Raw genomic sequence first — 25,178 nt, forward strand, 5'->3', positions numbered from 1 at the left:
CACCTCCATGCTGGAGTTATTTCTGAAGAAATCGATAGATATTCTCTCCATTTAGTATCAACACGTCTTTTCAGTTGAGTAGAAAACAGGGATTTCACACACATACAATACAATATCTTTTTATCAGCATTGTGAAACAAAACATCTTCAAATCCTTTCAATAAAGTATTATTTAGATCTTCATCCAAATCTAAAATTATGTTAACTTTAAGATCTGGAAAAATCAAAGACCTTTCACCATTCTCAATAACATTATTTACATAGGTCAAGAAAGACTGAGGAAAAGATTTTTTAAGATCCCCAATTATCCCTTCAACATATCTTTCTGATCTAAGACCAACTTTATTAGCTATTATTTTAGCATAAACCATTGACCTTTGAAAAAATCAATTAAATCTTTTTTTACAGTGGATATTCCTGTGTTTAAAAACCCGATTAATTACTGAACTCAAATAGAAGAAAGGAATTACGTTTTTAAGAGAATTAAAAAACAATGGTTCTAAAACACACTACACAATGTTAGTTATCATCTCTAAATTTTGTTAACACACTTGCCTTGTACGGTAAGTTGAAGAGAAGAAAACTTGCTTTTTGAGCAAAGATTTTTCAATTAAGAACAATTGCTTAGCTAATCCAATTCTAATATGCGAAATAGGTGACCTAATGCAATCCAAGGAATATTATCTGAACAATACAATAGCCTTTGCAATGTCTGAAACCTCATTGTCTTAACTCTTGCCTAGATTTATAAGTCCTTGACCTCTTCTATAACTGGGAGATACAAAACTCCAGGAGGAAGCCAATGATAACCATCCCAAAAAAGAAATTAATGAAGGCTTTTTGAATAACAATCAATAACTCTTCAGGGGGATTCAACATTTGTAAATCTGTGCCACAACATTGAGGCTGCCAAATTATTAATGATTAAACATCTCCTCTAAAAGATAACTGTGGGAGAATCCATCTCCCACTTCGGTGCAGTTTCCCTACCAATTTTGTCAACCTACCCCTTCCCAATTCTTTCATGTAAGTTCTCAGAAACCTAAATACACCCCAAGAATTTTAAAACCATCTTTAATCCAACTCACATGTTGTTGAATTTGGGGAGGATCCAATTTATTCCTCCACTCACACCTAACAGAAGGGATGTACACTATACCAATTAATTCTTGCAGATGTAGCTTTTTGAAAAGTTTCAAACTAGACTAGTCAAAGCAGCAATATAATCAATGTTCCTTATAAAGACAGTGATATCATCATCGGCATAAGCTGTGAGTTTTATCGTGGGATTTCTGGAAAACCAGGAATACAAAATCCATGCAGTCGTGTTCCTCAAATATGACAACAAAGGCTCAATAGCAATTGAATATAAAAAGTCCAGAAAGGGGGCATCCTTGTCGTATGCCTCTTGTTACTACAAAAGGTCTAGTTAAACAACCATTAATCTTAAGCATACTGAAAGTTTCGCTGTAAAGCAGTAATGCAAGGAGACAAATTGGTGGTCCAAAGCCAAAGGCCTTCAGGGTCTTTAGTAAATAAAAAGAAGTGATCCACTCTGTCATTTTCTTGATCCAAAGATAAGGGAACCAATATCAATTTGATGGTTTTTGCAGCTTTCTGCAATAATGTCTCTTAACAAAAAATAAGTTATCGAAAATTGTCCGTTTAGGGATACAGTGTGGCCCCAGTCTTCATGGATTATAGTTCCCATACATTTCTTCCAACCTATTAGTTATAGCTTTTTGACAGTATTTTGAAATCAGTACACATAATGACACAGGGCGTAATTCTTCAGAGTCAAGATCTCCTTTCTTGGGGATTAATGTATCGCTTACAGCTCTTGACAGCTTAGGGGTAAAAAACACCTGGTTAAGGACCCCCAAAAAACATCATACAAATCATATCAATCCCACATTCAAAAGCTTTAAAAACTCAGCAGACAGGCCATCCACACCCGATGAGTTTGCCACTGTTCAGCCTTGCACAGCACTGGAAAGCTCAGAAAAAGTCACGAATCCCTCCCAATTCCATCTTTTCTTCTTCAGACAACTGTGGAAGATCTAGAAGAACCTCTTCAACTGCTTCATCACAAAGTTCTGACTGATAAGTTTCTCATAGAAATGAAATATAGCCAGAAACTATGATTTCTCGTTGATTGGTTATTTCATTACCATTAGGGAAGTTTCAATCTGTGGAAAAATTTCTGCTCTTTTGACTTTTCTCAATCCGAAAAAAAAAGCGGTTAAGGCATCCATTTCATTACACTTCACATATCTTATTCTGACAAAGCGTCTCCTTCTCCTGTTCCTCAATAAAGTCCTTCAAAAAACCTTTGTTCTCTTTAATGATATCACCTCTCCGTTATGGAGGCTTTGTTGAAGAATTTCTTGCTCTATCATCTTCATCTTTACTTTCAAGTTCTCGAGTATTGTTGCAGTGTATTGTTGACAAAAAGTTTTATCTGCACTTTTTCCCAGATCCCACCATTGTCTTGAGATGAATAACTTCCCCTCTCTCTTCTCTCAAGACTTCCAAAACAGACAAAGGAGTGCACACAAAGATGTGGTCTTGAAGTAATGTATTAAAGTGCCAATGTGACTTATAGGTTTAGGTGACAAGACAGACATAGACATAGAAATATAATGGTGATCTGACATAGATGTAGGAGATATCTGATTACTAAAAAATCTTCCTTTATTGCATTCCTCTGTGTAAAACGATCAATCTTGCAGCAGACACATGATTTTGAGATTCATTTTCAACCAAATTATACTGTTTAACATGAGGATAAGCATGCCTCCTAAATCTATGAGATTATGTCTATTAATTAAAGATTTTAAAAGCATCTCCTGAACCAAAAATCACGGTTCCTCATGGTTTCTGTCCAAATTATGATCCTACCCGTACAATTAAAATCACCACCTATAACAACAATCTTATCATCTGAACACTTCAACATGTCTTTAGAAAGTTCTTTTTAAAAATCCACAGCTCACTTCCTATATTAGGGCATAGATATTATAAAAGAAAAACTATTATTACCTATTACTATATATCAGCTTCGAAGAAGTCAGGTATTATTTCTAAAATAACTGGATTATCTTTAACAAGCTTTGAAAATAAAAATGCAACACCAGCCTCAGATTATTGCAGTGACTGAGACCAATACTGCCCTCCCATTCATTTATCAATCTGTCTCATTACAGGCATCAGTATGAGTCTCTTTTAACAAAATTACATCTGCTTTTTTAAGTTGTAAATACTTAAATAAAGTCGATCTTTCGTACATCTCTACATCCATTTATATTTAAGGATCAATGTTAAAGGATACCATCAGGATGAGAACGAAGAAGAAAAAAGAGAATTGAATAAATACCAATATAGATGTAATTTCAATACATAGTAATACCTCTTTAAGGACTTTTCTTTACTCTTTTCTGACAGCACTTACAAACTTTTTTTAAGCGATAGCAGCAGGCTGATCAATTCCTCAAGTGTTGCTTTCTTCATAGCAATTACAGAGGAATCAATAAAAAGCTTTAAATCAGGAAAGTACATTTCAATCTTTGGCTTTCTTTGATTTTTTTGTAGCATTCAAGAAGTCATCTAGCTTTTCCAAACTGTAATACTCGAGAGACTTCTTTAATCTCCCAACAATTACTTTCTGAGGCAATTCATCAATTCATCAGTGATTAAATCTGAACACTCACTATCCAAATCACACAATCAACAGCCTGTGATGTTGGCTTTTCCAGCCAACAGATCCAGCATCATTCTGAATCATATTACTACTACAGATGCCTGTGTACCTCATGCAAGACATCACTCACTTTAGGCCGTCTTGTTCTCCAGACTGTTCTAACCCTCAGCAGTGGATTCCACTCTGTCTAGCGTCAGGAACTGTCGCATCTGTAATCTCAATACTATCACCTAGCGCAGCTGTTCTCCGTTTTCAGTAGGCGGAACTCTCAGCATTCACATCAGCTGCAACACTTTCTGTAGTCCGTTTGCTAAATCATTATTCTCACAACATTTAAGTCTTGCACTGGATTAGATTCTGAACAATTTCTTGGCGTTGAGCCTCTTTAACCACTGGACAGCCTGTTTAATGTGGCCATATTTTCCATAAATAAAGCATTTCATGGTCTCAGTACTGAAAAAGATCGTATAGTCTCTATCAAACACTGTCAGATTTAACAGACGTGCGTCAAGCGTTTCAAATTCGGCACTTAATATCATCAAGCCCTGACGTCCTGAAGGACATAACATGCTTCAACTCTCTGGGGTTTTTTAGTCCAGAGATCATTTTAATCGGCCCAACCAATTTTCCATAACGAGCTAAAATTGACTCAAGCGCTTTATCGAAATAAGCGGTCGTTTGATATCATCACTTTTTGAGAAAGATTAGACAAAGGTAGGAGCTGGAACAAACACATCTTGAACAGTCAAACCACATTCCTGTGACTAACCATTACGATTTCCTTCAGAAATCGACAATTGCTTTATTCATTCTTGAAGCAGACATTATGTTTTGTGCACCTATTTCTCGACCAATAGCGACCAAAACATTCTCAATGGAAATCGACTCATCTGTGGCATGCACTTGCACGCGTTCGAACCGACAGATTAGAAAAACCATCAAATTTAAACCCCATCTTTGTATCATCAGCTAAATGACAAAAATCACCACGATAACACCTTCTCTTCTAACTTGTAATATTAGGAATAAATAAATAAAAATAAACTCAGAAAGGAAATGTTAGAAACTCACTCAAGTAACTCCACACGCTCCCCCCGCTCACCTCCTCTGATCACGCCACATGCGCGAGAGAGAGAGAGAGAGAGAGAGAGAGGTGTAGGGAAAATAAATACATCTTTCGAGCAGAAACCAAGTCCTCAACACACCCGGGGGTACACATATCTGGGATTAAAACTGAGTTCAACAGGGAACTTTAATCTGGCTGTATATGAATGAACTGAAACCACAAAAAGCACTGAGAGTCTTCTACATGATTAAAAATACTATTAGAGCATGAAATTCCAATTCAAAGCCCTGGCTAAAATCCTAAAAGCAATAATTGAACCAATTGCTCTGTATGGCAGCGAGATATGGGGACCTCTAAAAACCCAAGATTTCTCTAAATGGGAAAAAGAGAGGAAATCCCGAGAGCTCTGCATACACACAAATTTGTAAAAAACATCTAAGTAAAACAGAGCAACACCAAACAACTCGTGCAGAGCTGAATTAGGACAATACCCTTATTGATCAGTGTATCAGAAAGAGCTGTGAAGTTCTACCAGCACCTGAAGCACGAGCGAGCGAGGCTCATACCAGGCTGAAGCCCTGCGGTGTCAGGAGCAGAAGAACGGCACGGGCGCTTACTCTCACAGCTGATGCTCAAACTACAGCCAGACCAGCACAGCACCATCTGGCCAAACCAAATTATAAAATTACAAAACAAAAATTACATCACCTATTGGAAAGATGCTACTAAAATCACAAAGAAGATGGAACTCTATTTAAAGCTGAGAGAGATTATAAACCAGCAGAATACCTGAGCTGTGTGAAGAGCATAAATTGAGAAGGCCCTAGGCTGGTGATCACCCGTCTGGCTGTAGAAGAGGGCCCGGCACAGGCAGGGTAGCAGCCCGAGAGAGCCCAGAGACTGTGTTCACTGTGCTCTCAGAGAGAGAGCTGGAGACAGAAAGAACACTTCCTCATTCACTGTGATCCACTATCCACAGCATTAGATCACACCTGGCTACCCAGATTCCAACAACTAGAACCACATTTTGTAAGCATTACCAAATTCAGAGAAATTAAATCATATTTTGGGAGAGAAAACTCTATCTCAATCACAACAGCAGCAAAGTATGTAACAGCCTGCCACAAACTCTGAGAGTCAGCCAGTGGACAAAACTAAGAAGAAGTCTGAATGTTGGAAGTCATAAATACACACAGTGTGTTTTTTTATTTTTATTTGATTTTTAATTTATTTGTTATTTTTATTTTATTGATTTATAAATGTATTCATGCATTTTGTTTACTGATTGATTTTATTGATTATTTGTTCACTGCCTATGTAATGGCCAATGCTTTAGCAATACTGTACAAAGTCATGCCAATAAGCTCAGTGATTGAATTGAGAGAGAGAGAGAGAGAGAGAGAGACTTGACTTTTGAGGTCTTCTTTAATAATTCAATAAACAAAGACCTATATTTTTTAAATTCAAAAACCTTCAAACCATACATATATTTACATTTCACATAAAAAAAAAAAAAAAAAAAAAAAAAAAAGAGAATAATAAAAGAGATAAAAAATATCTCGATAAAAAACCTTAAACCACTCAAAAATTTAACACTAAATCTCCTGATCATCAGCTTCACATAAAAAACCATCAACACCCCACACATGAAAAAAAAAATTGACATTATTAATGAGGCTATAAAAAGCATTATTCCATTAATTAAGTCTTTTCTTTATAACCCTCTCATCATCAGAATAGATCCCACATTTTCCCTCCTTCTACTTTATTTTCCTTGTACACCAGATTGCCAACCTTGCTGCACCCATATAAGAAATTTAATAAAACAACTTTAGATTTTTTTTGTTTTAATATTTAGGACCAAAAATAAACAAATTTCTTGATTAAACATTTCCTGTAAACTGTACACTCCAGCTTTCCATTAAGCCCAAAATTTGATCCAAACGTGGACATTCAATAAAAAATAAAACAGGAAAAACAGTTTCGACACCCCACAAAAAGGACAACCCTCATCATCTGAACCATTAAGGAGTGCTTTGTGTCTCTGTTTGTAGCTAAAAATCCCATGTACAACTCTCCACTGGAAGATCACCCACCCTCTTTTCAAGGGTCTTTTGTACAGGGACCGCCAACTACCTTTCGGGGGAAGAGCCTGATTTCAACACACGGTTATCCATTTACTATCTCTTACAGTTTTGAGATGTTGATAATTAATGGTTTTCACACATGCTCTGTAAAGTGTTTGTCTGTTCAAAATACTAAAATGATTCAGTTCTGGTGTGTCCAAGGACAGTAATTTTCTGTCCATCTTCTTGCCAGTCTTCTTTTTTTATGGATACATGCAAAATCAGGAAAAACAAGCTTTCCCTCCATCATTACAATTCTCCACATGAGAAACTTTCATAAAATCCCTTATTGGAGCAAGGGAAGACCTCCTCAAGATCATGTAACAACTTCTCAATTATGCGTTCAGACCTGAATCCCAGCATACGTGTCAAAACCTCTGCAGGTATCCAGTTTCAGTCCCCTTCGAAGATGGCATATTTTGGAGACTCCTGCCTTCAACATTGCCGACCTAACAGTGGCAGAACACAGCAACTCGACAGAGATAAGGTGGATTAAAAAACAGAGGCTCTTCATATACCCAGTGATTGGATTCATCCCATTCTCTTGAAAAGGATAACGTCTGCCAAGCTTGCAACACACCCTGATAGAATATTGTCAATCCTTCTGAATCTATTCCTTCAAGGGACATGACAAATAATTGCTTATCCAAACCCATTCTTCTATTTTTCCGCAACAGAGCACATGCAACATCCATCCACTGCTGATGCTGATAGTACAAAAGACGCTGGGCTACTTGCAAACGGAAAACAGCAATCCTAGAAAAAATGTCAATTAGTCCTTGTCCTCCCTCATGAACTGGAAGATAGAGGATGGCAGCTTTTAGCCAGTGCTGTCCTGACCAGAAAAACTTAACAAGATTCTTTTGAATGTCTTCAATTATGTTTCTTGGAGGATCCAAAACCATCAACTTATGCCAAAGGGTGGAAGCAATAAGATCATTAGCTATCAGGACTCTTCCCCTATAGGATAACTGGGGTAGCAGCCATTTCCATTTAGACAACTTAGCAAGCACTCCCTCTACTAATCCTTCCCAATTTTTCATCCTATATTCCCTCTTTTCCCGAGATATACTCCTAAGAATTTAATACCTGTATTCCCCCACTTTACATTTTTCCGGGAGTTCAGGTAAAGGGCTTCTTTCAGAGCCACACCATAGAGCCTCGGTTTTTTCCCAATTTAGTTTGGCTGATGAAGCCCCTTCATAAATCTTTAAAGCTTCCTTTAAAAACTTGAACATCATATTTATATTTCTGACCATAACAGTTATATCATCTGCATAGGCTGAGAGCTTAATAGCTTCAGTCTTCTGGCCTCTCACTTACTAAAATACCTGTTTAATTTAGTTCTTAATAAATAAAGTAGAGGCTCTATTGCCAAAAGCATATAGCTGACCAGACATAGGGCACCCTTGTCTTATTATCCCTCTTTTCATTAGAATTGGTACACTTAAAACCTCCTCCAATTTTAACCATACTTACAGCGTCGGTATATAATATTCTTATCCATGATAAAAAAATGTTCTCCAAACCCATAACACTCAAGAACCTTGAAAAGGTAATTATGGTCCACACACGATCAAAAGCTTTCTCCTGATCTAGAGAAAAGCACACCAAAATCAACATTGTATATTCTTGCATAATCCATAATATCTCTCATTAAAAAACAAATTATCATAAATAGACCTTTTGGGTATACAATATGTTTGGTCTTTCTGTATTAACACATCAAGAACACATTTAAGTCTGTTTGCCAAAACACTTTGATAAAATTTATAATCAGAACATAAAACAGCAACTGGTCTCCAATTTTTTAGCAAACAAAGATCACCCTTCTTTGGAATCAGAGAGAGCACTGCTCGTTGACAACTTTTCGGTAGAACCTTTGCTTTGTAACTTTTCCTGTAAAAACTTGTAAAAGTCTCTTCCAATTATCCCCCAAAAAGTTTTGTAAAATTCTGCTGGAATTCCATCGATTCCTGGTGCACGACCAGATGAGAGTTGATTCACTGCCTTTGTAACTTCCTCAAACGTCAGATCAGAGTCTAAGTTCTTTGCATTTCCTTCATCCAGCGTAGGTAAGTTACTAAAAAGTTCATCTGCAACAACAACGTTTCCGGTGCATTCTTTAGCATATAAGTCCACATAGAAATCAACAGCCAGTCTCCTCATTTCCAAAGGATCTGAGGTCAGATTTCCATCAGGTGTACGTAATGCATGCATATAATTAGTAGTATGATTAAACTTCTTATTCAAGTTGAAAAAATATTTTGTAGGAGCATCCATAATCCTGTAAGGATACAAAATGTGAACTAACAAGAGCACTTTTAACTCTTTTATTTAACATATTACTTAACTCTTGTCTCCTCTGACTAAGATCTTCTCTTAGAGATTCATAACATTTTGATCAATTAACATATTCTGAATCTTTGAAATATCATTCTCCAATTTTTTTTATTTCATATTTAATTTTACAGGAAGTGTGTGTGCCACAAATTGTTGACAGGAAAGCTTAATCTGAGTTTTTCCTATCTCCCACCACTGAAGAAGATTATCATAATCATTTTTTTGCCTCAACCCAACAATTCCAAAACAATTTAAAATTCTCATAGAAATTTACATCTTGAATTAATTTAATATCAAAACGCCAAAAGCCAATAAAAGAACTGTGGTTTTGTTTCTGATAAAATAATATTCACAGTAATAAGCTGATGATCAGAGATAATACATGGTGTGATATAAGCCCCCTATAACTCTATTACACTGATTATTATGTAAATAAAATCGATCTAAAACGTGCTGCACTAATTCTACCTACTGCTGCTTTAATCCAACTATATTGCCTAACATTTTTATTTTTTCTCTCCACACATCTACTAACCCTAACTGAGTAATCATTGCTTTTAAAAACTTTAGCAGAAAGCAGGATGTGGTGCTTCTCCATTCCTATCAATAACAAAGTCAAGGGTGCAATTAAAGTCTCCACCAATTATTAAAAAATCCTCTTGTGAAAGGGATACAAGAGTAATTTTTTAGCATCTCAAAATAGCTTAATTCTGTCCTTACCAATATTTGGTGCATAAATATTAACAAAGACAAAACTTCTCTCTCTTTATTTTAGCTTTATTTAAAAGGAGCCGCCCATTTTTCTAATTCATTAATAGATAAAATTCTTACATTTAAATCAGCAGAAAAACAATATTGCCACACCTGCACTTAAATTTGTTCCATGACTAAGAAACAAATTTACCATCAGACCACAAACCCCAATCTACCTCATTATTTACATCGCTGTGTGTTTCTTGTAGAAACATCACACTAATCTCTTTTTGTTTTATACTTTCTTTTAGTAATAACCATTTATTTATATCCCTTATCCCATTTACATTAAGAGACCCAACTCTTAGGACATCCATAATAAGATAGGAAAAGGAAAAAAAAACAGTAGTATGAGAAGAAAACCAAAACAAAGACTGGGACCCATTGTGCACTTATTTTAGTCTACACTTCACTGCCCGGCGTTTCGCCCTGACCGGTTGTGCTCCTTGCCTAATTGCGGTTAAGTATTTTTTAACCTAAACCTTTTCTGCTGAGATAACACTTCTAGGCTACATTCTTGTCTAACTTTCATAACAGATAACACAAATTTATCTAAATCTGGAAAAAACCAATTTCACCATTTTCAACTTTTTTTACCCTTTGTCTCGTCCAAGAATGCATTAATCTGCTCAACCGAATACAAATCACTCCCACAATTAGCCACATCAAAGTCAGCACATGAATCATCATCTCTACAGCTTTCTACCGTCGTTTCTGACAAATCATCAAATTCTTCACTTTGCCCATCATGTGTCTCATTTTTTCCTGGATCATTTTTCCTGGATCACCACAAAACATCTCCATTACTAACAACATCGCTACAAACTTGGAAAGCTCAGCATCATTCACCAATACTATCAGAAGCACTTTGCCTTACCTCAGTGATAGTACCTGCCTTTTCAGCCACGTAGGAGGAAACACACACGCGACCTTGTGCAACGTTGACTGGGCCCTTCAGACGAGCCTTCCTCTTCATGATTACGCGCTTTGTGCGGACAAGTGAACCGTTTGTGACCAAAATCCCCGCACTCAAAGCACCGTAAAGTCTCCGTACTAGCATACACCATATATGAACCTTCTCCATGAGATACCCTGAAAGACACATCGAGCGTTTTAGCGGGAGAGCTCAAAAACATATAAACATGTCTTCTAAAAGATAGCACATGTTTAAGTGCAGCGTTCTTACCAACCCAACGAAATTTCTTTTACAGCACCGGCAATTTTACCGAATATAGTCAGCTCTTTAACGATACTCTCTTTACCAAACGAAACGGAACGGGGGTACATTAGATATGATAATTTTAGTTGCCGGTGCGGACAATGGTGTAATAGGCACCAAATACGTACGTTTCATTGATCCCATATTCCGCTTTCAATCAAGGTTTTCACCTGATTTTCATTTTTTAAAAAAACGACTACTGCCTTATTCATTCTTGAAGCCGAGCTAATATTTTCATGACCAACTTTGGCTCCGACGGCAAGGAGAACATCCTCAATAGCAGTGTTCGCCTCCGGTGTACACCTGAAACCATTCCGAAGGGTGAGAGGCGACGCCACCCCCGCGGGGGTGGACGTCATGTTGCCTCACACTCGCACCCCACACGAAATAACAATAAAACCTTCCCTAAAAAAAAGTGTTTTGAAAGGTGAAAGAAAATGGAAAAAAATTTATAATGAAAATGTCTTTACTACATGATTATTAAAAACGAAAAGCAATTATATAGCTTAAAGGAAACTGAAAAATGCCAGACGCTCTCACACACGTGTCTCTCACAAACACGCACTCGTTCCCAGCATCCACTCCGATAGAGGGAGAGAGAGAGAGAGAGAGAGAGAGAGAGAGAGAGAGAGAGAGAGAGAGAGAGAGAGAGAGAGAGAGATAGGCTTTATGATTTCACTGACGCAAAGGATTTGATTTCATTTTAGATATTTAATTGGAATTCTTGGGAAAATGGACTCGATTAAATGAGTTTTTTTCTCTTTTTTGCCCGTCTACAGGGACTTAATGTTTAATGCATAAGCACACCAGCCTCATTTTCAATAGCTCTCTGAGCAAAGTGCTTACCTGTGTGAACTTTTCTAGCCTCAAAGGTTGCGTGGAGCTCTGAGGGAATAGCGCTGTCATTAAGTACGCATAACTAAAGGCCTTCATGTGAGTGGGTGTGAAAGCAATTATGAAAACGATGATACAGAGAGGGCTTTTTTAAGTAGTCGTCACCTCGGGCTGGAGAACCTGTTGACTTGCTGTACCTAAACGTCCCACTTAAGGTGCATTCACACTGCCAGCATCTTGCAAGCAGAAAACCACCAGAGGCCTTTTATCTTCAGTGGGTCTTGATCATGAAATATGAAAAACATGAAAGAAATACTCTCTAAAGCACAAAACGTAGTTGCAGCAATCGGCAGTTTGAGTGAAAACCAGTGATAGTGACGATTAGTGACAAGACAAAGGTGAGCACAATTGAACTTTATGCAAATGAGCAGAATGGCTACTGTTCTTTACCACAGTTGAGCTAAAATGCCTTATGCTGGCCTGCATAATTAAATATGTTAATTTCTTACATTTTTACATTTATGCATTTAGAAATTATTTATCCAATAATAATAATGATAATAATAATAATAATAATAATAATAATAATAATAATAAAACCTTTTGAAATGTGAAAATAAAAAAAAAATATATATATATATATATTATATATATATATATATATATATATATATGAGAAAAAAAAGTAATTTGATAGAGTTGGCAGTAGTCATAAAAACAAAGTTTATAAGAGAATTAGATTATAAAGCAACCTAGTTAAGAGGCTTTTTATTATTATTCTTTTTTTTATTTATTTAATTAATTTTTTTTTTTTTTTTTTTGGAGTTTCATTCCACCACAGAGGAATAGATGTTTTCTCAGCACAGTGTTCTTGTTATCAGTTACGTAACTAACGTAAAGAGGGTGCTGTTTTACATGACCACTGAGAAACTTTAACCAAAGTATGTTACCGAATTTCATGAAAACCCTAAAAAATCATACCAACTTGTTAAAAATGGGCATCCAATATCCCCTTAATTGAAATAAAACTGAAAATAGATGAAATATACATAGAAAAATAAATAAATAATAAAAATACAAACATACAAAAACTGACAAAAGCACATAGCAAAATTACAAAAAAATTCAAAAAATGTATTAATCTAAAAATGAAATCTAAATTTTCTTTATTTTCTGTTTCCGATGAATGATTCCAGCTTAATTATTCAATTAATTATTCAATTCTTAGTATTTTCTGAGTATTGTAGTAATTTCAATAATAAAATAACTAGTTTTTGCAAAATTGTATTAAATAGAATTTGTTTGGATTCTGGTTTTGATTCAATAAAAATAATCGGTTTTAGAATCAATTTATTTGGTAATTGCACAATGCTAGTTACTTTGTATTTTTATTTTAATTCTCTGAAAAGATTCACATAATAGACTCATTTGGAATTAGATTATTATTTTGGTGGATGTTTGTGATGAACTAAAAGGATCCGGCTCATAGGAGCCATTAGTTCGAGAATCTTTCTACACTGTTTGATTCGTGCTGTAGATACAGATGTGGTGTTGCAGTGGTGATATAAATTCAAGGAACATCATAACAGTATTCAAATGTGATTTATGAAAGCGTAGTTTTAGGAAAAATTTACACAGACATTTGCTCCACTCATTTTTCATGAAGAGGCTTGATGTTACAGAGTTTTGCACTAAGCAAATCTTAATTGCCTTATTATTGGTGAACAGCAGGTGTACCTCTTCTCCAGTTTCCCACAATGTCACAGAACACGACTTGGAAAAATATCTTTGATAAGCATCCAAGAGTGATTCATTTCCTGTAAACACTTAATCTTTCAGTCTTCTTTAACCCGGCTCCATTCATCTGCTTTTAATGCAGGCGCTGGCCACTTCTGAGCTCCCCTGTAGAAATCACCCTAAATATGATGAGGTGATTGGAGATGTGACCCACGAGTAATGATTCGTTTTCCCTTTCAAAATCCTTCTTTTTCAGAAATCCAAGCAAGCTCAGACATTTTGGCCCATCTCCTGCAAAAGCAGAATAAACACGGACAAACAAAGTGCTGCTCGCTTCCAGATGTTTGTTGGAAATGGTTCTCATTGCAGAGGCCTTTAAAAAGAACAACCTTGATTTTTCTCAAGTGTAATTGAATTTTTACTGCATTATAAAAGTGAACCGCAGGAAGAAAAAACACGTTCCTAAATAAAGCAGTGATGTTGGATGCAGGAGATCTAATGAGACTTTTCATTCGTTCTTGTGATGGTTTCAACACTCTTGGCTGCAAGTGTCATGTTTTGCAGCATTATAGTGCGACTGATTTCACTGGTCATTATGTGCTTTCTCTTCACTCAAGATATTTAACATCCAAATGGAATTAAGAATTACCGTGTTTATTTTATGAATACACATAGCTGCTCTTACTGTAAGTGATTCATGGATGAATATTATTCTAAATAATAAAACAAACAATACAATAAAATAAAAATATTTATTATTATTATTTAACTGCTTATAATTAATTAATTATCAGTTAATAAAACTGATTATTTTTTTATTAATGATTATAATTAGATAATAATGACCTTAAAGAGAAATTGTAAGAAGTTTGATTTATTTCTTGCTGATAGAGCTGCAAGATTATTGAAAATAAAATCAAAATTGTGAAAGAATGAAATTAAAACAGCCATAAATATTAATATTGTAGTTGTAATGTAAAACAAATTTTATTTAATGGAAAATAATATTGTCATTAATTTTCTTTAATACTCTGTAAAAAAAAAAAAAAAAAGTTATTTATTTTGATTTATTTGAAATTGTAAATAAAAAATGATTATTGAAGTATATCTTACAAGAAAATTATATTTCAGTCTTTAAATCTAAAAATGCAGTAATATTTCTAAGTTTAATTTAGTTAATTATTGCTGATTCCTTGTAAATATGAAATTTTTTTCAGTGTACTTGACTTTACAGTGAAATATTACAATAGTGTTATTTCTTATTTTGCTTTTTATTTATTTAATTTTTTTTTATTTAGTAGTAGTAGTAGTAATTATTATTATTTAACTTATTATCATTAATTATTATTTATTGACATTATTAAATAAAAAGAAATAATAATAATAGAAAAAACAATAATAATAATTATTATTATTATTTTAAATTGCATTTTAAATCACAATCACAATTTTTATCTGAAAAATCACAAATAATTTTTTTCCCCCTCCAAATCATGCAGCCTTGCGCTGGGTTTGGATCTCTAACTTTGTTAAATAAAAACCCATCTGTCAAAGCTAAGATGTCAGAAATGTGTCAGAAGATGTCAAAGCTAAGACGTGTCGGTTGTGTAATTATAAACCAGTTTTAATAGTGTTACAGAAAAACATTCAGTCATTCGTGTCTTTTGAAGTAAGGCTTCAGTCAGAAACTTGTTTAACCCGAGAGGTCAGATCAGTCTCAAATGTGCATTTAGAGCCATGGAGCTTGACTTTAAGACCCAAATCAATGGTTCAGAAGAAAACTGAGGTCAAAGAATCTCTCAGAGGTATGTATTAGATTCTGCAGGAAGTGGATGCTCTAAAAAAGAGTGTGGAAAATACTTCTATTTGCAATCGTTGGTAACCCAAGGAGAAGTCGGTTCTCACAGAGAATCTAATTTATCATTTAGCTGGAGAGTTCATTTTCACAGTTGCTTTTTTAAATTGTTTTTGGCAGCAGGCAAACAGAAATGTGGTCTCTCTTGATTATAAACAACTGCTCCCTGTGGATTATGATGGATAATGGAAACGTACATAAGAATTAGAATTAGCTTTTTGGTGATTGACTGTGAGTGTTAAACTTCTCCAGTAATGTGACATTAGTCAGTGATGACCACGTACACAGGCAATATCTCACGATGTTCAAAACTCATTCTGCCATTTTATCACCATGAGTCTGATTTTCATGTAACTCGACTTTCATTGTAAAAAAAAAAAAAAACATTCTTTCCGAGCGTTTCATACTGTTTTGTTTGCGATGTTGTCATCTCTGAGAGTTTACAATGATGAAAAGCTAGACGTATCTATCGGAAAACTTTACCCACTGCTGTTGAAAAGAGACTTTTTATTAGACCTCTAAATGCGAAACGAATGCAGTTGGATGCCTTTCTGAAACTTTAAGTTTGAGCAGAACAATCAAATGTAATTTAGTTTTTATTGGGTAGTGAATGAGGTCTCAGATGAGGGAAGACGTAACGCTGGGGCCAGCAGGTGTATTGGCAGCTGATGTTGGCTTCTAGTGGATGTTTGGATTAAACATGCAAAGGCAGTACATGACTGTGACCTTGACATTTCTCTTTTCAGTCTCTTCTAGAAGATAATTGCCATATGGCTGCGCAGCAGCTCTGCAAATTAAATTTGGAGATGGTTTCTGCCGAAGAAATAGAAATAAGTAGAAAATCTTTATGTTGTTATGCAGTGCTTTCATAGTAATACACGTAATGCATTACAGTTTGTTTAGATTAATGAAATGTCATGCAATATCATGAAATAGCAGTAAACAATATTTTAATAGCATGTTTGTTTAATTTCTGCATGCAAAGTTCAATTAACAAATAAATACAATTAGTTCATGTGGTACAAGAATGAATGAAAAATGGTTTATTAATAAATGAACATTAATGTAGATTAAAACATGTTAAAAATAGTTGTATTTTTTTTGTGTGTGATGCCTAAAGCATTAATTAATATTAGTGAATTAAACCTTGTCAAAAGTATCCTGGTTAGATTTCATCTTACTGTATGTGCTACATATCATACTATATATGTACATATAAATACTGAATGTACTGATATTGAATTAATTTAAATTCATAATTAGTTTACTACTCACCGTATGTGTAGATTAATGCTAATATGAAAGTATTAAAGCAATTTAGCACATAATGACATTGTCTTAATACCAGACCAGCATATGCTACCTAACATCTAGTGTATCCAGTGTTAGCGAACTAGCTAAAATAATTACCTTAACGCTCTTGCCAAACTTTTCAGCTAATGTTTTTAAAGTCATAATGAGATGTATTTTTCATTTAATTTTTCATTTAATCAAAATGTATCCCTTTTTGGGGTATTTTTTTATCTCAAAATTTACATCAAGTTTAAAATGTAATCAAAATTGACATGCACTTTCTTAGTATTTCCTTGTGGTTTGTGCATGAATTGATTTAGATTACAAGCATTAGCATTGTGATATGTCAAGATACTCTCAAAAATGAACTTCACTTTCATTACCAAAGCTTGCTTTAAAGACTTTTTATTTTCCCACAATTTGCTACAAACTCAAACTGAGTAAGCTGAAAGAGAACCGCAACAAACTCCTGTAGCTTCCAGTGGTGTTAGCCATGCAAGACATTTTGATATACACAAATACACACTGTTAAAAAAAAAAAAAAAACAAAAAAAAAAAAACCTGTAATTTCTATAAAAAAATTTTGGCAGCTATGGATTCCTGAATAATTTTTTTAAAAAACAGAAAAACTGTGACCCACTATAATAATGCAGGTGGTAAAAGAGAAAGCCACATTAAGAAGCCACATTAAGTTCATCAAAATTAGCTTTTCCACAAGCTGAAGTATATACTAATATACAGAAGGTGCACAGAGTCACTCACGCAAACAATGAACAAAACACCATCATAGTAACACACAACACTTTAAACAACAGAAAATGTAACGTAAAACCCTCATGTACATAACTGAATAAAAAAAAAAAAAAAGATTATTTAAACAAAATGTTGAGTCTTTCAAATGTAGAGTGTCATGCAGGGAATTCTGGGAATGTCAGATTGCAGTTTTTGACTGTTAATTATTCGTTTGATTTGTTTTTTTTTCTTTTTACACTTCTAAAAACTGAATAATTAAAGGATTAGTTCACTTTCTGAATACAAATTTCCTTACCCTCATGTCATCCAAGATGGAACTGTAAGTAATATCTGGAAGTAAACTAATCCTTTAACAGCATTTTACTGTAAAATTACATGAAATGTCTCGTTAGATCATTAAACAGTTTTTCCCTCTATATAGTACAGGAACTTACTGGTTTCCTATTCACTTTTTTTTTTCTTAGCATTTTTGCAATATTTTACTGTTAAGATTACACTCCATTTTTTACAGTGCAGACTTGGAAAATCCATCTGAAATACTACACTATCCCCTTATTTACTGCTTACATACTGCTTCCAAAGTTTTATGAATTGGAATTAACTGCAAAATAATTAGTGGTAAATTCATGGTAAAAACCCTTGAGAGAGTCATCCGTGTGTGTGTGTGTGTGTGTGTGTGTGTGACACTGCTTTAAATAGCTAAAATTGAGCGCCCAAAAACTCGACATCACTTTGCAGAAAATCGCATTTGTCTCAGGAGTGAGTAATGACCAAGTCTCTTTCCTCAGGAAGAAACGTTTGTGGAGAGCTCTTGTGGGAAGTATTGGAGAAACAGAATCTCTCTCAGCAGCCTTTTTAAGATAAGATGTATGGGATACGGTGTCAGAACTCTCTCTGGGCAGCGCAGGGTGTCTTTGGCGGCTGGAAAGATGAATGTTTTAAAGTGTCTTTTCCAATTGCTTTCCCTAAATCATCTCTACGAGGCTAAAGATGGGAGAAGTGTTATCGCCAAGTACCAACTCCACTCATTGAGAAGTATAATTGGATGTGTTTTCCGTGCTCTCCATGCTTCCATGGCCACATAATTTGCTATCAATTTGCATACGTTAAATACAGACCTGCTTTGCGGTTCTAGTTATTTTTATAGCTGGAAGGGATTATTATTATTATTATTTTTTTATGATTATTTGAGGCCGAAATGTTGTTTTGTCCCAGAAAGCAGTTCTTAAGTTTTTTTTCTGTGTCAACAGAGTCTGATTAGTGAGACTACCCACACAGGTTCACATCTTTGTGCTATTCCCGTTTCTCTCTCCAGGTTTGAGCCAGTAATTTTCTTCCCAACGAACCGGCGGTGGCAGGAGCGCTGTCAGAGAGACTTCCTGCAGAAGCATGGAGAGCCTTTGCTACTCCAGTATGCTCGAATGGAGATGCAAACACAGGTAAAACACCCACAGAAGACACAGTTCATAGCCCTCAGCATTAAAACTCATTATAGATAGTTTGTAAAGGCTCTCACCACCACAGTGTGAGTGCTTTTGACCAGCCCTGTTGAGGAAACAACAACAACAACAACAACAAAAAAAAACAACATAAGGTGATTTGCTGGTCTTGGCGTGGCCACTGAGTTGGTCAAAAATGGTGTAGTTTGTTTTAAGCAGTTTTGACTTTTCAGCTGGTAGGATTGAAGTCAAACCTTTACGGACAGCCCCCCTAACGAACACTGAACATGATTGATTGAAGCGAAAAATGAAAGCGGAAAAAATGAAATGCATATGAAAGCGACTGCACATATTTATTTATTTATTTATTTTCCCTGCATGTTTCCGCTTTTTGGTGGCATGACACAACCTTGATTTAGTGGGCAAAGATTTTTAAATGTTTATAATGTATTAACAAAACTTTTTAATTGATTTTAATTTTTCTTAGAAAAAATATCATGAAATTAAAACTACTTTAGTGAAGTTTAATTGTTTGTAAAAGATTTTATGGCCTTATTTTCTTGATCATGGTATCTGGCCTTTGTTTCACCCTGAATTTTTTTTAATTTTATTTAATGGAAAATAATATTGTCATTAATTTTCTTTAATACTCTGTAAAAAAAAAAAAAAAAAAGTTATTTATTTATTTATTTGAAATTGTAAATAAAAAACTATTGAAGTATATCTTACAAGAAAATTATATTTCAGTCTTTAAATCTAAAAATGCAGCAATAATACTAATAATAATAAATTAAATAATTACTGATTACTCCTAAAAAATAAAATAATTTCATTCAACTTACATGACTTTACAGTGAAATATTACAATAGTGTTATTTCTTATTTTGCTTTTTATTTATTTAATTTTTTTTATTTAGTAGTAGTAGTAGTAATTATTATTATTTAACTTATTATCATTAATTATTATTTATTGACATTATTAAATAAAAAGAAATAATAATAATAGTAAAATTAACAATAATAATAATTATTATTATTATTTTAAATTGCATTTTAAATCACAATCACAATTTTTATCTGAAAAATCACAAATAATTTTTTTCCCCCTCCAAATCATGCAGCCTTGCTGGGTTTGGATCTCTAACTTTGTTAAATAAAAACCCATCTGTCAAAGCTAAGATGTCAGAAATGTGTCAGAAGATGTCAAAGCTAAGACGTGTCGGTTGTGTAATTATAAACCAGTTTTAATAGTGTTACAGAAAAACATTCAGTCATTCGTGTCTTTTGAAGTAAGGCTTCAGTCAGAAACTTGTTTAACCGGGAGGTCAGATCAGTCTCAAATGTGCATTTAGAGCCATGGAGCTTGACTTTAAGACCCAAATCAATGGTTCAGAAGAAAACTGAGGTCAAAGAATCTCTCAGAGGTATGTATTAGATTCTGCAGGAAGTGGATGCTCTAAAAAAGAGTGTGGAAATACTTCTATTTGCAATCGTTGGTAACCCAAGAGAAGTCGGTTCTCACAGAGAATCTAATTTATCATTTAGCTGGAGAGTTCATTTTCACAGTTGCTTTTTTAAATTGTTTTTGGCAGCAGGCAAACAGAAATGTGTCTCTTGATTATAACAACTGCTCCCTTGTGGATTATGATGGATAATGGAAACGTACATAAGAATTAGAATTAGCTTTTTGGTGATTGACTGTGAGTGTTAAACTTCTCCAGTAATGTGACATTAGTCAGTGATGACCACGTACACAGGCAATATCTCACGATGTTCAAACTCATTCTGCCATTTATCACCATGAGTCTGATTTTCATGTAACTCGACTTTCATTGTAAAAAAAAAAAAAAAACATTCTTTCCGAGCGTTTCATACTGTTTTGTTTGCGATGTTGTCATCTCTGAGAGTTTACAATGATGAAAAGCTAGACGTATCTATCGGAAAACTTTACCCACTGCTGTTGAAAAGAGACTTTTTATTAGACCTCTAAATGCGAAACGAATGCAGTTGGATGCCTTTCTGAAACTTTAAGTTTGAGCAGAACAATCAAATGTAATTTAGTTTTTATTGGGTAGTGAATGAGGTCTCAGATGAGGGAAGACGTAACGCTGGGGCCAGCAGGTGTATTGGCAGCTGATGTTGGCTTCTAGTGGATGTTTGGATTAAACATGCAAAGGCAGTACATGACTGTGACCTTGACATTTCTCTTTTTCAGTCTCTTCTAGAAGATAATTGCCATATGGCTGCAGCAGCTCTGCAAATTAAATTGGAGATGGTTTCTGCCGAAGAAATAAGTAGAAAATCTTTATGTTGTTATGCAGTGCTTTCATAGTAATACACGTAATGCATTACAGTTTGTTTAGATTAATGAAATGTCATGCAATATCATGAAATAGCAGTAAACAATATTTTTAATAGCATGTTTGTTTAATTTCTGCATGCAAAGTTCAATTAACAAATAAATACAATTAGTTCATGTGGTACAAGAATGAATGAAAAATGGTTTATTAATAAATGAACATTAAATGTAGATTAAAACATGTTAAAAATAGTTGTATTTTTTGTGTGTGATGCCTAAAGCATTAATTAATATTAGTGAATTAAACCTTGTCAAAAGTATCCTGGTTAGATTTCATCTTACTGTATGTGCTACATATCATACTATATATGTACATATAAATACTGAATGTACTGATATTGAATTAATTTAAATTCATAATTAGTTTACTACTCACCGTATGTGTAGATTAATGCTAATATGAAAGTATTAAAGCAATTTAGCACATAATGACATTGTCTTAATACCAGACCAGCATATGCTACCTAACATCTAGTGTATCCAGTGTTAGCGACTAGCTAAAATAATTACCTTAACGCTCTTGCCAAACTTTTCAGCTAATGTTTTTAAAGTCATAATGAGATGTATTTTTCATTTAATTTTTCATTTAATCAAAATGTATCCCTTTTTGGGGTATTTTTTTATCTCAAAATTTACATCAAGTTTAAAATGTAATCAAAATTGACATGCACTTTCTTAGTATTTCCTTGTGGTTTGTGCATGAATTGATTTAGATTTACAAGCATTAGCATTGTGATATGTCAAGATACTCTCAAAAATGAACTTCACTTTCATTACCAAAGCTTGCTTTAAAGACTTTTTATTTTCCCACAATTTGCTACAAACTCAAACTGAGGAAGCTGAAAGAGAACCGCAACAAACTCCTGTAGCTTCCAGTGTGTTAGCCATGCAAGACATTTTGATATACACAAATACACACTGTTAAAAAAAAAAAAAAAAAAAAAAAAAAAAAAACCTGTAATTTCTATAAAAAAATTTTGGCAGCTATGGATTCCTGAATAATTTTTTTAAAAAACAGAAAAACTGTGACCCACTATAATAAAACACAAAACAAAAGAAAAATAAAAAAAAACAAACAACACAAAAAACATCAAAAAAACAAACAGAAACAATATGAAGTATATACTAATATACAGAAGGTGCACAGAGTCACTCACGCAAACAATGAACAAAACACCATCATAGTAACACACAACACTTTAAACAACAGAAAATGTAACGTAAAACCCTCATGTACATAACTGAATAAAAAAAAAAAAAAAAGATTATTTAAACAAAATGTTGAGTCTTTCAAATGTAGAGTGTCATGCAGGGAATTCTGGGAATGTCAGATTGCAGTTTTTGACTGTTAATTATTCGTTGATTTGTTTTTTTTCTTTTTACTTCTAAAAACTGAATAATTAAAGGATTAGTTCACTTTCTGAATACAAATTTCCTTACCCTCATGTCATCCAAGATGGAACTGGAAGTAATACTGGAAGTAAACTAATCCTTTAACAGCATTTTACTGTAAAATTACATGAAATGTCTCGTTAGATCTTTAACAGTTTTCCCTCTATATAGTACAGGAACTTACTGGTTTCCTATTCACTTTTTTTTTTCTTAGCATTTTTGCAATATTTTACTGTTAAGATTACACTCCATTTTTTACAGTGCAGACTTGGAAAATCCATCTGAAATACTACACTATCCCCTTATTTACTGCTTACATACTGCTTCCAAAGTTTTATGAATTGGAATTAACTGCAAAATAATTAGTGGTAAATTCATGGTAAAAACCCTTGAGAGAGTCATCCGTGTGTGTGTGTGTGTGTGTGTGTGTGTGTGTGTGTGTGACACTGCTTTAAATAGCTAAAATTGAGCGCCCAAAAACTCGACATCACTTTGCAGAAAATCGCATTTGTCTCAGGAGTGAGTAATGACCAAGTCTCTTTCCTCAGGAAGAAACGTTTGTGGAGAGCTCTTGTGGGAAGTATTGGAGAAACAGAATCTCTCTCAGCAGCCTTTTTTGTTGAAGATGTATGGGATACGGTGTCAGAACTCTCTCTGGGCAGCGCAGGGTGTCTTTGGCGGCTGGAAAGATGAATGTTTTAAAGTGTCTTTTCCAATTGCTTTCCCTAAATCATCTCTACGAGGCTAAAGATGGGAGAAGTGTTATCGCCAAGTACCAACTCCACTCATTGAGAAGTATAATTGGATGTGTTTCCGTGCTCTCCATGCTTCCATGGCCACATAATTTGCTATCAATTTGCATACGTTAAATACAGACCTGCTTTGCGGTTCTAGTTATTTTTATAGCTGGAAGGGATTATTATTATTATTATTTTTTTATGATTATTTGAGGCCGAAATGTTGTTTTGTCCCAGAAAGCAGTTCTTAAGTTTTTTTTCTGTGTCAACAGAGTCTGATTAGTGAGACTACCCACACAGGTTCACATCTTTGTGCTATTCCCGTTTCTCTCTCCAGGTTTGAGCCAGTAATTTTCTTCCCAACGAACCGGCGGTGGCAGAGCGCTGTCAGAGAGACTTCCTGCAGAAGCATGGAGAGCCTTTGCTACTCCAGTATGCTCGAATGGAGATGCAAACACAGGTAAAACACCCACAGAAGACACAGTTCATAGCCCTCAGCATTAAAACTCATTATAGATAGTTTGTAAAGGCTCTCACCACCACAGTGTGAGTGCTTTTGACAGCCCTGTTGAGGAAACAACAACAACAACAACAACAAAAAAAAACAACATAAGGTGATTTGCTGGTCTTGGCTGGCCACTGAGTTGGTCAAAATGGTGTAGTTTGTTTTAAGCAGTTTTGACTTTTCAGCTGGTAGGATTGAAGTCAAACCTTTACGGACAGCCCCCCTTCCCTGCTGAACATGATTGATTGAAGCGAAAATGAAAGCGGAAAAAATGAAATGCATATGAAAGCGACTGCACATTTTATTTATTTATTTATTTTCCCTGCATGTTTCCGCTTTTTGGTGGCATGACACAACCTTGATTTAGTGGGCAAAGATTTTTAAATGTTTATAATGTATTAACAAAACTTTTTAATTGATTTTAATTTTTCTTAGAAAAAATATCATCAAATTAAAACTACTTTAGTGAAGTTTAATTGTTTGTAAAAGATTTTATGGCCTTATTTTCTTGATCATGGTATCTGGCCTTTGTTTCACCCTGAATTTTTTTTTTACCCTGATTTTATTTTATTTTTTTTCATAAATATAAAAATAAGTTTAATGTTGATTCAGAAATTAAAACATGCTCTTGGTGTATTCAAGTGCTTGTTCATATGCATCACATTTTTTTTTTTTATTATTGATTAAATAATCGATCCATACAAAAAATAATAAGATATGTCCTCCTTCTCCTTGTTTATAATATATTTATGTTTATAACTTGTGTAATGTAATATTCTCAAATGCATTTAGCACATTAAACTTTGTTTAAATCCATTCTGAAATTCAGTGCTGTAAAGGTCATCAGTTTCTGTCTAGGCTCTTTTACTGTCTACCATAACAATTCGTCCTTTCTTCTTTGTGTTCTCTCTCGATTGTAACACCCCCTTATAAAGCGAGCTGCCTCCTCACCCACTGCATGCTTTACAAGGGGGCGGCCACACCCCTTCTCAACTTCCACCTCGAGGAGGTCCCCAAAGCCCCCAAAGCAACCCAATGGCCAAACAACACGAGAACAAGTAAGTGAT

General features: G+C 34.4%; 1 pseudogene; it reads left to right on the forward strand.

Moving 5' to 3' along the window:
* The first annotated feature begins 17,978 nt into the window (after nt 1-17,978).
* LOC122146325 overlaps nt 17,979-25,178 on the forward strand; it is a 126,753-nt pseudogene continuing 119,553 nt past the window's right edge.

Source organism: Cyprinus carpio, chromosome A10, assembly GCF_018340385.1.
Source record: "Cyprinus carpio isolate SPL01 chromosome A10, ASM1834038v1, whole genome shotgun sequence".
In the NCBI taxonomy this organism is placed as follows: Eukaryota; Metazoa; Chordata; class Actinopteri; order Cypriniformes; family Cyprinidae; genus Cyprinus; species Cyprinus carpio.